The 17,267-nt window shown below is 40.3% G+C and overlaps 1 protein-coding gene across 1 annotated transcript in view; it reads right to left on the bottom strand.

The window, feature by feature from the left end:
* The window catches only part of TIAM1 (TIAM Rac1 associated GEF 1), an 873,661-nt gene that overhangs the window by 584,746 nt on the left and 271,648 nt on the right, over window positions 1–17,267 (bottom strand). Inside the window, exon 2 of the mRNA XM_053705978.1 lies at window positions 14,679–14,723. The gene's annotated coding sequence lies outside the window, so the exon portion shown is untranslated. The remainder of the gene's footprint in view (window positions 1–14,678; window positions 14,724–17,267) is intronic.

Genomic DNA, 17,267 nt, shown 5'->3' with positions numbered 1-17,267 from the left:
ACAGTATTTTCTTAGTGAAATTCCATTCCCCAGAAATACCTCAGAGTATACATACATACATATCAGCCTGATACCAGTCGCTACTACTGCATTTAAGGCTGCACTTACATTACATCGGTATTAGCAGTATTTTCTCAGTCAATTCCATTCCTTAGAAAAAAAAATACTGCCCATACCTCCTTGCAGGTGGGCCCTGCCTGCTATCCCCTGTTCTGAAGTTACCTCACTCCTCAGAATGGCCGAGAACAGCAAGTGGATCTTAGTTACGACCGCTAAGATCATAGACAAACTCAGGTAGATTCTTCTTCTAATGCTGCCTGAGAAGAAACAACACACTCCGGTGCCGTTTAAAATAACAAACTTTTGATTGAAGAAATAAAAACTAAGTATAACACACCACAGTCCTCTCACACGTCCTATCTATTAGTTAGGTGCAAGAGAATGACTGGGTATGACGTAGAGGGGAGGAGCTATATAGCAGCTCTGCTTGGGTGATCCTCTTGCACTTCCTGTTAGGGAGGAGATATAATCCCATAAGTAATGGATGACCCGTGGACTGACTACACTTAGGAGAAAGAAGACTCACAAGAAAGAGCAGATAATTCAGAAACTCTTCTAGCAGAAGAGATGGCCAAATGAAAAAACACTTTCCAAGAAAGTAGTTTAATATCCAAAGAATGCATAGGCTTAAAAGGAGGAGCCTGTAAAGCCTTCAGAACCAAATAAGACTCCAAGGAGGAGAGATTGATTTAATGACAGGCTTGATACGGACCAAAGCCTGCACAAAACAGTGAATATCAGGAGCTTAGCAATCTTTCTGTGAAATAAAACAGAAAGAGCAGAGATTTGTCCCTTCAAGGAACTTGCAGACAAACCTTTATCCAAACCATCCTGAAGAAACTGTAAAATTCTAGGAATTCTAAAAGAATGCCAGGGGAATTTATGAGAAGAACTGAATTGTGAGTGTGGTGAGGGGTGTATTTATAGGCATTTTGAGGTTTGGAAACTTTGCCTCTCCTGGTAGGATTGTATATCCCATATGTCACTAGCTCATGGACTCTTGCCAATTACATAAAAGAAAACATAATTTATGTAAGAACTTACCTGATAAATTCATTTCTTTCATATTAGCAAGAGTCCATGAGCTAGTGACGTATGGGATATACATTCCTACCAGGAGGGGCAAAGTTTCCCAAACCTCAAAATGCCTATAAATACACCCCTCACCACACCCACAATTCAGTTTAACGAATAGCCAAGAAGTGGGGTGATAAGAAAAAAGTGCGAAAGCATATAAAATAAGGAATTGGAATAATTGTGCTTTATACAAAAAAATCATAACCACCACAAAAAAGGGCGGGCGTCATGGACTCTTGCTAATATGAAAGAAATGAATTTATCAGGTAAGTTCTTACATAAATTATGTTTTCTTTCATGTAATTAGCAAGAGTCCATGAGCTAGTGACGTATGGGATAATGATTACCCAAGATGTGGATCTTTCCACGCAAGAGTCACTAGAGAGGGAGGGATAAAATAAAGACAGCCAATTCCTGCTGAAAATAATCCACACCCAAAATAAAGTTTAATGAAAATCATAAGCAGAAGATTCAAACTGAAACCGCTGCCTGAAGTACTTTTCTACCAAAAACTGCTTCAGAAGAAGAAAATACATCAAAATGGTAGAATTTAGTAAAAGTATGCAAAGAGGACCAAGTTGCTGCTTTGCAAATCTGATCAATCGAAGCTTCATTCCTAAACGCCCAGGAAGTAGAAACTGACCTAGTAGAATGAGCTGTAATCCTTTGAGGCTGATTTTTACCCGACTCGACATAGGCAAGATGAATTAAAGATTTCAACCAAGATGCCAAAGAAATGGCAGAAGCTTTCTGGCCTTTTCTAGAACCGGAAAAGATAACAAATAGACTAGAAGTCTTTTGGAAAGACTTAGTAGCTTCAACATAATATTTCAAAGCTCTAACAACATCCAAAGAATGCAACGATTTCTCCTTAGAATTCTTAGGATTAGGACATAATGAAGGAACCACAATTTATCTACTAATGTTGTTGGAATTCACAACTTTAGGTAAAAATTCAAAAGAAGTTCGCAACACCGCCTTATCCTGATGAAAAATCAGAAAAGGAGACTCACAAGAAAGAGCAGATAATTCAGAGACTCTTCTGGCAGAAGAGATTGCCAAAAGAAACAAAACTTTCCAAGAAAGTAATTTAATGTCCAATGAATGCATAGGTTCAAACGGAGGAGCTTGAAGAGCCTCCAGAACCAAATTCAAACTCCAAGGAGGAGAAATTGACTTAATGACAGGTTTTATACGAACCAAAGCTTGTACAAAACAATGAATATCAGGAAGATTAGCAATCTTTCTGTGAAAAAGAACAGAAAGAGCAGAGATTTGTCCTTTCAAAGAACTTGCAGATAAACCTTTATCTAAACCATCCTGAAGAAACTGTAAAATTCTCGGAATTCTAAAAGAATGCCAAGAAAAATGATGAGAAAGACACCAAAAAAACATAATTTATGCTTACCTGATAAATTCCTTTCTCCTGTAGTGTGGTCAGTCCACGGGTCATCATTACTTCTGGGATATTAACTCCTCCCCAACAGGAAGTGCAAGAGGATCACCCAAGCAGAGCTGCTATATAGCTCCTCCCCTCTACGTCACACCCAGTCATTCGACCAAGAACCAAACGAGAAAGGAGAAACTATAGGGTGCAGTGGTGACTGGAGTATAATTTAAAAATTTAGACCTGCCATAAAAAAAAGGGCGGGCCGTGGACTGACCACACTACAGGAGAAAGGAATTTATCAGGTAAGCATAAATTATGTTTTCTCCTGTTAAGTGTGGTCAGTCCACGGGTCATCATTACTTCTGGGATACCAATACCAAAGCTAAAGTACACGGATGACGGGAGGGACAGGCAGGATCTTTATACGGAAGGAACCACTGCCTGAAGTACCTTTCTCCCAAAAACAGCCTCCGAAGAAGCAAAAGTGTCAAATTTGGAAAAAGTATGAAGAGAAGACCAAGTTGCAGCCTTGCAAATCTGTTCAACAGAGGCCTCATTCTTAAAGGCCCAAGTGGAAGCCACAGCTCTAGTGGAATGAGCTGTAATTCTTTCAGGAGGCTGCTGTCCAACAGTCTCATAGGCTAAACGTATTATGCTACGAAGCCAAAAAGAGAGAGAGGTAGCAGAAGCTTTTTGACCTCTCCTCTGTCCAGAATAAACGACAAACAGGGAAGAAGTTTGGCGAAAATCTTTAGTTGCCTGTAAATAAAATTTCAGGGCACGGACTACATCTAGATTGTGCAGAAGTCGTTCCTTCTTTGAAGAAGGATTCGGACACAATGATGGCACAACAATCTCTTGATTGATATTCTTGTTAGTGACAACCTTAGGTAAGAACCCAGGTTTAGTACGCAGAACAACCTTATCTGAATGAAAAATCAGATACGGAGAATCACAGTGTAAGGCTGATAACTCAGAGACTCTACGAGCCGAGGAAATAGCCATTAAAAACAGAACTTTCCAAGATAACAGCTTGATATCAATGGAATGAAGGGGTTCAAACGGAACACCCTGTAAAACGTTAAGAACTAGCAGATAAACCCTTTTCTAAACCTTCTTGTAGAAAAGACAATATCCTAGGAATCCTAACTTTACTCCATGAGTAACTCTTGGATTCGCACCAATGTAAGTATTTACGCCATATTTTATAGTAAATCTTTCTGGTAACAGGCTTCCTAGCCTGTATTAAGGTATCAATAACTGACTCCGAAAAACCACGCTTTGATAAAATCAAGCGTTCAATTTCCAAGCAGTCAGCTTCAGAGAAATTAGATTTTGATGTTTGAAAGGACCCTGAATTAGAAGGTCCTGTCTCAGAGGCAGAGACCAAGGTGGACAGGATGACATGTCCACTAGATCTGCATACCAGGTCCTGCGTGGCCACGCAGGTGCTATTAGAATCACTGATGCTCTCTCCTGTTTGATCCTGGCAATCAATCGAGGAAGCATCGGGAAGGGTGGAAACACATAGGCCATCCCGAAGGTCCAAGGTGCTGTCAAAGCATCTACCAGGACCGCTCCCGGGTCCCTGGACCTGGACCCGTAACAAGGAAGCTTGGCGTTCTGGCGAGACGCCATGAGATCCAGATCTGGTTTGCCCCAAAGTCGAAGTATTTGGGCAAAGACCTCCGGATGAAGTTCCCACTCCCCCGGATGAAAAGTCTGACGACTTAGGAAATCCGCCTCCCAGTTCTCCACTCCAGGAATGTGGATCGCTGACAGGTGGCAAGAGTGAGACTCTGCCCAGCGAATTATCTTTGATACTTCCATCATCGCTAGGGAGCTTCTTGTCCCTCCTTGATGGTTGATGTAAGCTACAGTCGTGATGTTGTCCGACTGAAACCTGATGAACCCCCGAGTTGTTAACTGAGGCCAAGCCAGAAGGGCATTGAGAACTGCTCTCAATTCCAGAATGTTTATCGGAAGGAGACTCTCCTCCTGAGTCCATGATCCCTGAGCCTTCAGGGAATTCCAGACAGCGCCCCAACCTAGTAGGCTGGCGTCTGTTGTTACAATTGTCCAATCTGGTCTGCTGAATGGCATCCCCCTGGACAGATGTGGCCGAGAAAGCCACCATAGAAGAGAATTTCTGGTCTCTTGATCCAGATTCAGAGTAGGGGACAAATCTGAGTAATCCCCATTCCACTGACTTAGCATGCATAATTGCAGCGGTCTGAGATGGAGGCGTGCAAAGGGTACTATGTCCATTGCCGCTACCATTAAGCCGATTACCTCCATGCATTGAGCCACTGACGGGTGTTGAATGGAATGAAGGACACGGCAAGCATTTTGAAGCTTTGTTAACCTGCCTTCTGTCAGGTAAATCTTCATTTCTACAGAGTCTATAAGAGTCCCCAAGAAGGGAACCCTTGTGAGTGGTAAGAGAGAACTCTTCTCTACATTCACCTTCCACCCATGCGACCTTAGAAATGCCAGTACTAACTCTGTATGAGACCTGGCAGTTTGAAAGCTTGACGCTTGTATCAGAATGTCGTCTAGGTACGGAGCCACCGAAATTCCTCGCGGCCTTAGCACCGCCAGAAGAGAGCCCAGAACCTTTGTGAAGATTCTTGGAGCCGTAGCCAACCCGAATGGAAGAGCTACAAACTGGTAATGCCTGTCTAGGAAGGCAAACCTTAGATACCGGTAATGATCTTTGTGAATCGGTATATGAAGGTAGGCATCCTTTAAATCCACTGTGGTCATGTACTGACCCTTTTGGATCATGGGTAAAATTGTCCGAATAGTTTCCATTTTGAACGATGGAACTCTTAGGAATTTGTTTAGGATCTTTAAATCCAAGATTGGTCTGAAGGTTCCTTCTTTCTTGGGAACCACAAACAGATTTGAGTAAAACCCTTGTCCGTGTTCCGACCGCGGAACCGGATGGATCACTCCCATTAGTAAAAGATCTTGTATACAGCGTAGAAACGCCTCTTTCTTTATCTGGTTTGTTGACAACCTTGAAAGATGAAATCTTCCTTTTGGGGGAGAGGCTTTGAAGTCCAGAAGATATCCCTGAGATATGATCTCTAACGCCCAGGGATCCTGGACATCTCTTGCCCAAGCCTGGGCGAAGAGAGTCTGCCCCCCACTAGATCCGTTCCCGGATCGGGGGCCCTCACTTCATGCTGTCTTAGGGGCAGCAGCAGGTTTTCTGGCCTGCTTGCCCTTGTTCCAGGACTGGTTAGGTTTCCAGCCTTGTCTGTATCGAGCAACAGCTCCTTCCTGTTTTGGTGCAGAGGAAGTTGATGCTGCTCCTGCCTTGAAGTTACGAAAGGCACGAAAATTAGACTGTCTAGCGCTAGGTTTGGCTCTGTCTTGAGGCAGGGCATGGCCTTTACCTCCTGTAATGTCAGCGATAATTTCCTTCAAACCGGGCCCGAATAAGGTCTGCCCTTTGAAAGGTATGTTAAGTAATTTAGATTTAGAAGTAACATCAGCTGACCAGGATTTTAGCCACAACGCTCTGCGTGCCTGAATGGCGAATCCGGAATTCTTAGCCGTAAGTTTAGTTAAGTGTACTACAGCATCAGAAATAAATGAATTAGCTAGCTTAAGGGTTTTAAGCTTGTGTGTAATCTCATCCAATGGAGCTGATTCAAGGGTCTCTTCCAGAGACTCAAACCAAAATGCTGCTGCAGCCGTGACAGGCGCAATGCATGCAAGGGGTTGCAATATAAAACCTTGTTGAACAAACATTTTCTTAAGGTAACCCTCTAATTTTTTATCCATTGGATCTGAAAAGGCGCAGCTATCCTCCACCGGGATAGTGGTACGCTTAGCTAAAGTAGAAACTGCTCCCTCCACCTTAGGGACCGTTTGCCATAAGTCCCATGTGGTGGTGTCTATTGGAAACATCTTTCTGAATATAGGAGGGGGTGAGAAAGGCACACCGGGTCTATCCCACTCCTTAGTAACAATTTCAGTAAGTCTCTTAGGTATTGGAAAAACGTCAGTACTCGACGGTACCGCAAAATATTTATCCAACCTACACATTTTCTCTGGTATTGCAACTGTGTTACAATCATTCAGAGCCGCTAAGACCTCCCCTAGTAATGCACGGAGGTTTTCCAGCTTAAATTTAAAATTTGAAATATCTGAATCCAGTTTAATTGGATCAGATCCGTCACCTGCAGAATGAAGCTCTCCGTCCTCATGTTCTGCAAATTGTGACGCAGTATCTGACATGGCCCTAATATTGTCAGCGCACTCTGTTCTCACCCCAGAGTGATCTCGCTTACCTCTAAGTTCTGGTAATTTAGACAAAACTTCAGTCATAACATTAGCCATGTCCTGTAGTGTGATTTGTAATGGCCGGCCTGAAGTACTCGGCGTTACAATATCACGCACCTCCCGAGCGGGAGATGCAGGTACTGACACGTGAGGCAAGTTAGTCGGCATAACTTCCCCCTCGTTGTTTGGTGAATGATGTTCAATTTGTACAGAATGACTTTTATTCAAAGTAGCATCAATGCAATCAGTACATAAATTTCTATTGGGCTCCACCTTGGCTTTTGCACATATAGCACAGAGATATTCCTCTGAATCAGACATGTTTAACAAACTAGCAATTAAACTAGCAAGCTTGGAAATACTTTTCACTCAAATTACAAGTAATATGAAAAACGCACTGTGCCTTTAAGAAGCACAGAAAAAAATTATGACAGTTTAATAATAAGAAACCGGAAAAATTATAACAATCAGATTTTTCCCAGTAAAAGCATAAATTTAGCAAAGGATTGCCCCCATTAGCAATGGATAACTAACCCTTAATAGCAGAGAAACAAATGTACAAAATATAAACGTTTTTTATCACAGTCAAAAGCACAATCTCACAGGTCTGCTGTGAGTGATTACCTCCAACAAAATAATTTTTGAAGACCCTTGAGCTCTGTAGAGACGATCCGGATCATGCAGGAAGAGAAAAAGACTTTTGACTGAATTTCTGATGCGTAGCAAAAGCGCCAAAATAGGCCCCTCCCCCTCACCCACAGCAGTGAGGGAAGCTCAGTAAACCGTCTCAAATTAAAATAAACGACAGCCAAGTGGAAAAAAGTGCCCAAAAACAATCTTTCACCCAGTACCTCAGATATTTAAACAATTTAGCATGCCAGCAAAAACGTTTAAAATTAAATATCATGAAATGTCATTAAACAGCCTGTTGCTAGACGTTCCCACTGCAAGTAAGGCTAAAGATTATATGCATATAGTATTACCCAGAGAAGTGCCATTCCCCAGAATACTGAAGTGTACACATATATACATAAACAGCCTGATACCAGTTGCTACTACTGCATTTAAGGCTGAACTTACATTATATTGGTATTGGCAGTATTTTCTTAGTCAATTCCATTCCTCAGAAAATAATATACTGCAACATACCTCTTTGCAGGTGAACCTGCCCGCTGTCCCCTGATCTGAAGTTTACCTCACTCCTCAGAATGGCCGAGAACAGCAAAATGAATTTTAGCTACGCCGGCTAAAATCATCCAAAAACTCAGGTAGATTCTTCTTCAAATTCTACCTGAGAAGGAACAACACACTCCGGTGCTGTTTTAAAATAACAAACTTTTGATTGAAGATATAAAAACTAAGTATAATCACCACAGTCCTCTCACACATCCTATCTATTAGTTGGGTGCAAGAGAATGACTGGGTGTGACGTAGAGGGGAGGAGCTATATAGCAGCTCTGCTTGGGTGATCCTCTTGCACTTCCTGTTGGGGAGGAGTTAATATCCCAGAAGTAATGATGACCCGTGGACTGACCACACTTAACAGGAGAAATATAAGTCTTCCAGACTCTATAATATATCTCTCTGGATACAGATTTACGAGCCTGTAACATAGTATTAATCACAGAGTCAGAGAAAACTCTTTGACCAAGAATCAAGCGTTCAATCTCCATACCTTTAAATTTAAGGATTTGAGATCCTGATGGAAAAAAAGGACCTTGCGACAGAAGGTCTGGTCGTAGCGGAAGAGTCTACGGATGGCAAGAGGCCATCCGGACAAGATCCGCATACCAAAACCTGTGAGGCCATGCCGGAGCTACCAGCAGAACAAACGAGCATTCCTTCAGAATCTTGGAGATTACTCTTGGAAGAAGAACTAGAGGCGGAAAGATATAGGCAGGATGATACTTCCAAGGAAGTGATAATGCATCCACTGCTTCCGCCTGAGGATCCCGGGATCTGGACAGATACCTGGGAAGTTTCTTGTTTAGATGAGACGCCATCAGATCTATTTCTGGAAGCTCCCACATTTGAACAATCTGAAGAAATACCTCTGGGTGAAGAGACCATTCGCCCGGATGCAACGTTTGGCGACTGAGATAATCCGCTTCCCAATTGTCTATACCTGGGATATGAACCGCAGAGATTAGACAGGAGCTGGATTCCGCCCAAACCAAAATTCGAGATACTTCTTTCATAGCCAGAGGACTGTGAGTCCCTCCTTGATGATTGATGTATGCCACAGTTGTGACATTGTCTGTCTGAAAACAAATGAACGATTCTCTCTTCAGAAGAGGCCAAGACTGAAGAGCTCTGAAAATTGCACGGAGTTCCAAAATATTGATCGGTAATCTCACCTCCTGAGATTCCCAAACTCCTTGTGCCGTTAGAGATCCCCACACAGCTCCCCAACCTGTGAGACTTGCATCTGTTGAAATTACAGTCCAGGTCGGAAGCACAAAAGAAGCCCCCTGAATTAAACGATGGTGATCTGTCCACCACGTTAGAGAGTGTTGTACATTCGGTTTTAAAGATATTAATTGAGATATCTTTGTGTAATCCTTGCACCATTGATTCAGCATACAGAGCTGAAGAGGTCGCATGTGAAAACGAGCAAAGGGGATCGCGTCCGATGCAGCAGTCATAAGACCTAGAATTTCCATGCATAAGGCTACCGAAGGGAATGATTGTGACTGAAGGTTTCGACAAGCTGAAATCAAGTTTAGACGTCTCTTGTCTGTTAAAGACAGAGTCATGGACACTGAATCTATCTGGAAACCCAGAAAGGTTACCCTTGTCTGAGGAATCAATGAACTTTTTGGTGAATTGATCCTCCAACCATGATCTTGAAGAAACAACACAAGTCGATTCGTATGAGATTCTGCTAAATGTAAAGACTGAGCAAGTACCAAGATATCGTCCAAATAAGGAAATACCACAATACCCTGTTCTCTGATTACAGACAGAAGGGCACCGAGAACCTTTGTAAAAATTCTTGGAGCTGTAGCTAGGCCAAACGGCAGAGCCACAAACTGGTAATGCTTGTCCAGAAAAGAGAATCTCAGGAACTGATAATGATCTGGATGAATCGGAATATGCAGATATGCATCCTGTAAATCTATTGTGGACATATAATTCCCTTGCTGAACAAAAGGCAAGATAGTCCTTACAGTTACCATTTTGAACGTTGGTATCCTTACATAACAATTCAATATTTTTAGATCCAGAACTGGTCTGAAGGAATTCTCCTTCTTTGGTACAATGAAGAGATTTGAATAAAACCCCATCCCCTGTTCCAGAACTGGAACCGGCATAATTACTCCAGCCAACTCTAGATCTGAAACACAATTCAGAAATGCTTGAGCTTTCACTGGATTTACTGGGATACGGGAAAGAAAAAAATCTCTTTGCAGGAGGTCTCATCTTGAAACCAATTCTGTACCCTTCTGAAACAATGTTCTGAATCCAAAGATTGTGAATTGAATTGATCCAAATTTCTTTGAAAAAATGTAACCTGCCCCCTACCAGCTGAGCTGGAATGAGGGCCGCACCTTCATGTGGACTTAGAAGCTGGCTTTGCCTTTCTAGAAGGCTTGGATTTATTCCAGACTGGAGATGGTTTCCAAACTGAAACTGCTCCTGAGGATGAAGGATCAGGCTTTTGTTCTTTGTTGAAACGAAAGGAACGAAAACGATTATTAGCCCTGTTTTTACCCTTAGATTTTCTATCCTGTGGTAAAAAAGTTCCTTTCCCACCAGTAACAGTTGAGATAATAGAATCCAACTGAGAACCAAATAATTTGTTACCCTGGAAAGAAATGGAAAGTAGAGTTGATTTAGAAGCCATATCAGCATTCCAAGTTTTAAGCCATAAAGCTCTTCTAGCTAAAATAGCTAGAGACATAAACCTGACATCAACTCTGATAATATCAAAAATGGCATCACAGATAAAATTATTAGCATGTTGAAGAAGAATAATAATATTACGAGAATCATGATCTGTTACTTGTTGCGCTAAAGTTTCCAACCAAAAAGTTGAAGCTGCAGCAACATCAGCCAATGATATAGCAGGTCTAAGAAGATTACCTGAACACAGATAGGCTTTTCTTAGAAAGGATTCAATTTTCCTATCTAAAGGATCCTTAAACAAAGTACCATCTGACGTAGGAATAGTAGTACGTTTAGCAAGGGTAGAAATAGCCCCATCAACTCTAGGGATTTTGTCCCAAAATTCTAATCTGTCAGACGGCACAGGATATAATTGCTTAAAACGTTTAGAAGGAGTAAATGAATTACCCAATTTATCCCATTCTCTGGAAATTACTTCAGAAATAGCATTAGGAACAGGAAAAACTTCTGGAATAACCACAGGAGATTTAAAGACCTTATCTAAACGTTTAGAATTAGTATCAAGAGGACCAGAATCCTCAATTTCTAAAGCAATTAGTACTTCTTTAAGTAAAGAACGAATAAATTCCATTTTAAATAAATATGAAGATTTATCAGCATCAATCTCTGAGACAGAATCCTCTGAACCAGAAGAGTCATCAGAATCAGAATGATGATGTTCATTTAAAAATTCATCTGTAGAGAGAGAAGTTTTAAAAGATTTTTTATGTTTACTAGAAGGAGAAATAACAGACATAGCCTTCTTGATGGATTCAGAAACAAAATCTCTTATGTTATCAGGAACATTCTGCACCTTAGATGTTGAAGGAACTGCAACAGGCAATGGTACATTACTAAAGGAAATATTATCTGCATTAACAAGTTTGTCATGACAATTAATACAAACAACAGCCGGAGGAATAGCTACCAAAAGTTTACAGCAGATACACTTAGCTTTGGTAGTTCCAGCACTAGACAGCGATTTTCCTGAAGTATCTTCTGACTCAGATGCAACGTGAGACATCTTGCAATATGTAAGAGAAAAAACAACATATAAAGCAAAATTGATCAAATTCCTTAAATCACAGTTTCAGGAATGGGAAAAAATGCCAATAAACAAGCTTCTAGCAACCAGAAGCAAAGAAAAAATGAGACTGAAATAATGTGGAGACAAAAGCGACGCCCATATTTTTTAGCGCCAAATAAGACGCCCACATTATTTGGCGCCAAAAATGACGCCACATCCGGAACGCCGACATTTTTGGCGCAAAAGAACGTCAAAAATGACGCAACTTCCGGCGACACGTATGACGCCGAAAACAGAAAAGATTTTTTGCGCCAAAAAAGTCTGCGCCAAGAATGACGCAATAAAATGAAGCATTTTCAGCCCCCGCGAGCCTAACAGCCCACAGGGAAAAAGAGTCAAATTTTTTAAGGTAAGAAAAAATGATTGATTCAAACGCATTATCCCAAACATGAAACTGACTGTCTGAAAATAAGGAATGTTGAACATCCTGAGTCAAGGCAAATAAATGTTTGAATACATATATTTAGAACTTTATAAACAAAGTGCCCAACCATAGCTTAGAGTGTCACAGAAAATAAGATTTACTTACCCCAGGACACTCATCTACATGTTTGTAGAAAGCCAAACCAGTACTGAAACGAAAATCAGCAGAGGTAATGGTATATAAATAAGAGTATATCGTCGATCTGAAAAGGGAGGTAAGAGATGAATCTCTACGACCGATAACAGAGAACCTATGAAATAGACCCCGTAGAAGGAGATCACTGCATTCAAATAGGCAATACTCTCCTCACATCCCTCTGACATTCACTGCACGCTGAGAGGAAAACCGGGCTCCAACTTGCTGCGGAGCGCATATCAACGTAGAATCTAGCACAAACTTACTTCACCACCTCCATAGGAGGCAAAGTTTGTAAAACTGAATTGTGGGTGTGGTGAGGGGTGTATTTATAGGCATTTTGAGGTTTGGGAAACTTTGCCCCTCCTGGTAGGAATGTATATCCCATACGTCACTAGCTCATGGACTCTTGCTAATTACATGAAAGAAATAGCTGGTTGTGCCAATTGAACCACCAAACCATAATTAACACTTCAATACCTGTTAGGCTTTGTGTTAAAACATAGATAACATTAGCAAGTGTCCTTTATCTGCAGACTCACTCCATTTAAATGAGTATTTCATTGAGAACAATAGGTGATGGTTTAATGAGCAAGTAAAGTTATTTCAAATTCAAAAATAATCAATTTTCCATAAATGAAAAATGATGTAGTAGGTAGTTAGTAAGTATATTGAAATACATTTTATAGAATAGAGTTCATTTAATGCTTCATGAGTGGCTTCCTAAAAACATAAATAAGGAGTGTGATCAGAATTTGTTTTATTTGTATACCCAAGAGACATCCCTGCTAGAACCGAAGTTCATTTAAGAAAACTGGAGGGGGGAGTAACTTCCATCACCAATTGCATAGCAACTCACCCCATGGTAGATTATTGCTATAAGGGACTCATTCAAAATTAAATCTTATATAAATATTTAAAGGGAATGAAAACACTGCAATATAATTTCCCTTTTTCCCCATTTTTACTTGCCTACCTTTTCTGTAAAACACCTCTAAAACTGTGCTGGATCCACTCAACAGAGGCTGAAGTGCTTCCACCAATAATAACTCTGCAACACCCTACATAGTAACTGCTTAGGACAGTGCACAATCTTATTTACATCTGTCCCGACTGGCCACAGCAAATAAGATAAGAAAAAATGGAATCCATTAAACTTTTTCAGGGGGCGTTTTCCTGAACTACTCTTGATTTACAAAACCTTGTCAAATTGTGCAAACAATATGACAATGTTAAATACTTTTGAAAATGATATCTTTGTATACAGATTTGTCATGCACATATTAAAAGGTACAGTAAAGAAAAAATTAAAACTTTCATGATTCAGATAGGATATGCAATTGTCAACAACTTTCCCATTTAAATTTATCATCAAATGTGCTCTTCTCTTGGTATTCTTTTTTGAAAGCTAAACCTAGGAGGCTCATATGCTAATTTCTTAGCCCTTGAAGGCCACCTCTTATCTGAATGCATTTTGACAGTTTTCCCAACTAGCAGGCGTTAGTTCATGTGTGCAAATAAATAACATTGTGCTCAAGCCTGTGGAGTTACCTAGGAGTCAGCACAACATAAACAATTGCCGTATATTGCAAAGCTGTTTCATTACACATAACTAAACATGTTCTATAAAAATGTCAAGGTGTTACTGTCTCTTTAAGTTAAAATGTACAAGAGCAGCAGTCATACCAGGAACTCCCTGTCCTCTTAAAATATATATAAGAAAATACATAAAGGCAAATTAACACAGTCCAAAGTTTGTTAAACTGTATTAGGGACAGAATTTACACAGAATGCAACCAGGAGGCAGAAACTTTGCTAAAAATCTTCTGTATACAGACTACTGATGCTGAAAACCTAAAGCGTGCCAGAGTGATATTACTTTAATTTCTAAGGATCTACACCAACTGTGGGTCAAGTAAAGCAAAATATAAACAATAAGGTTTACAGTACAGTTGCTATAAAAACACTGACTCAAAAAACTAAATACTGGATATATTATACATTCTATTAAAAAAAAAAAAATTAAGCTTACTAATGTTTCTAGTGTGTGAACCAAAACTGAACCCTACATAAAACCTTCTAACATTATCAACAACTGCTTTTAAGTTTTGCTTTGATCATTAAATTAAGTTAGAAGTGCTCTGGGTGATTAAAATCTGCCCAGAGCACAGAAAGACTCGGTTTAGATTAGTTTCATAATTTAGTACATCGTACTGAGGTTGTCTTAGTGAATTGTGATCAAACGGCCAATTACATTAAAAATACATTTTAAGAATATAAAATATAAAAATACAGTTAACTTTAGAAAGATAAATCCATACCCATTCTGTGATCTCTGTGATATTTTCCTTAGGTCTTCAAAGCACCTGAAAATACACAAAAATCATTGTAAAATGGATCATTACTTATAAATAAAAATCATATATATATGTTTACATAATCCCTGCATATGCCCATTAATACAAGGAAAAAATACAACATGATGAATGCCAAGGCTGCATCTGGAGACTGCACCAACAGGGCACAATAGGAAAGATTCAGTGCAGGTGGAACAAGCTGCAATGCCCCCTAAAAGGTCCTGTCAAATCCTGATGGAACTGAATGCCGAAGGAGTCCTAGTCAATAACTCCACTAGACTAAAATATGTTATGTACTGGGGTATCACATGACAGTTCCAAATGACTCCAGAAAGCCCTAAGTTCAGGTACTCGGAATGCTCTACCAAGAAAAGAAATAACCTGCTACAAATATATATGAATTTGAGCATACACTGGCAGGAAGATAAGTCAGTGTTATCCCCAAAATTTAAGCCAATATTAAGCTAAAAATTAGATATATTTCTGTTAATTTTAGTTGCAGAAATTGCCATCAAATTAGATGGATACTAAACCCAATTTTTTTCTTTCATGAATCAGATAGATTGTGCACAATTTCAAGGGCATGAGCACAATTATCTATTTGGAGCACATAAACTAGCAGTCTCCTGCTGTGAAAAGCTAAAAAAAAAACGTGATAAAAGGCTGTCCGTAGTGGCTTAGAAACAGGCAGACATTTAGAGGCTTAAATGTTATAAAATATATTAATATATCAATGTTGGTTGTGCAAAGCTGGGGAATGGGTAGTAAAGGCGTTATCTAACTTTAGAAACAATAACAATTTTAGGGTTGCCTGTCCCTTTAATTTGTGCTTCGGAAGGCTTAAAATAAAAAACGTTAAAGTATTACACTGCCCGATCCCGCTACTTCATATCATCACCCAGCTGGCAACATTATCTGTAGAGAAAACAGGAAGGGTTTCATAAAAGGATGAGCATACCCTGCGCACTTCTGGGAGCTTTTTTCAACTACTCCAAGATTAAAAATATGCAACCACTGGGGGCGGAGCCGAGCCAAGGACCAGCATGGCCGCAACTAAGTGTAGCTCCGAGTGAAGTTCCCCATAAGGGCTTATAAACAGGGGTTCCCACCACTCAAAACACCCCACAAGATGTCCGGACAGACTTCTAATACCCAGGGGCATCAAACTGCTTAATATAAAGAGCAGCCAGATCTCAAATAAAAATTTAGCCGCCGGCCGCAACAACGCAGCAGGGTAAAGAGAAGCGCCATCTTGGACCAACCGTCCACACGCCACAACACAGTTAGACCCGATCGAAGAAAAGAAGCTGCCGACAGAGGGAAAATCCTAATCGGAGATAAGTACACCTCCCGACTAAGCACATACCAGACGCAGCATTGCATAACACGAGCGTTACTCCACGCTCCTGCTCCCAAACACTTGGAAACAGTAGGCCCACATACTAAACTGCCGCCATCAACCCAGGCATGAACCTGTAACCGAGTGAACATACAGTTAACATACAGTCTACTAGCAGTGCTGCAAATAGAAAAAGCTGAGATTCCCCTATATTACATCTCAAGATAGCAACACCCGTAACACAGAAAAGGGACCAGAATGTAATGGACTATAAAAAAGAAATATTAAGAGACACAACCGCAGCAGAACAATCAGTTCTAACCTACAGCCACAGGCTGACTTACTCATACAACCAAGAGAGTGCAAAATCCGGGATTAATAACTGCAGCAAACATCACTATAAAGATTAAATACTTTATTCCACTCCATCAAAACACATTGCATTAGAATGACGTCTAAACGTTTGCCTAAGGGAGACAAAGCTAACAAATCAACTGTGCAACCAACTACTAAGTTAAACTCTTTTTTTAAAACAATGGAAGCTAAAACAAATACAGCTCCAAGCTCCCCACACAGCTCTGATAGCACTCACGAAGAGGAAGTGGATAACTCTCCAGCAGACCTTCTCACTCCTATAACTAAAGCTGATTTAAAATTTTTACCAACTAAGGAAGACTTTACAACATTCATGACCCAAGTTAGTTTGCTTATAAAAGAAGGACTTTCTGATGTTAAAAAAGAAATTACTGACTTGGGCAACAGGGTGCATCAATTGGAAAACCATGCAGAAGAAATCTCAGAACCAATTAACCTACATTCTATGCAACTCCAACAACAAGCAGAGGAGATAAGGCAAATGCAGATGCAGATAGAAGATTTAGACAATCGTGGCAGACGACAAAATCTACGAATCAGAGGAGTGACAGAAAAAATCCTAAGCACTGATCTCCAAAAATACTTACAAGGCCTATTTAACTTCCTTCTTGATAGCGAGGAAGATACAGACATTTCTTTAGACAGAGTACACAGGGCATTGAAACCTAAGCCCTCACCTAAAGCTCCACCAAGAGACATCATTCTAAGATGCCATAATTTCAAAGACAAAGAAAAACTACTGAATGCAGCAAGAAAGAAAGCTCCAATTTATAAAGACGGAGATACAATACAAATCTTCGCAGATCTTAGCCCGCTTACTCTCACTAGAAGGCGGGATG

This window comes from Bombina bombina, chromosome 3 (assembly GCF_027579735.1).
Source record: "Bombina bombina isolate aBomBom1 chromosome 3, aBomBom1.pri, whole genome shotgun sequence".
Lineage (NCBI taxonomy): Eukaryota > Metazoa > Chordata > Amphibia > Anura > Bombinatoridae > Bombina > Bombina bombina.
Note: the sequence above shows the minus strand (reverse complement) of the source record. Positions and strands in the feature narration are given on the sequence as shown.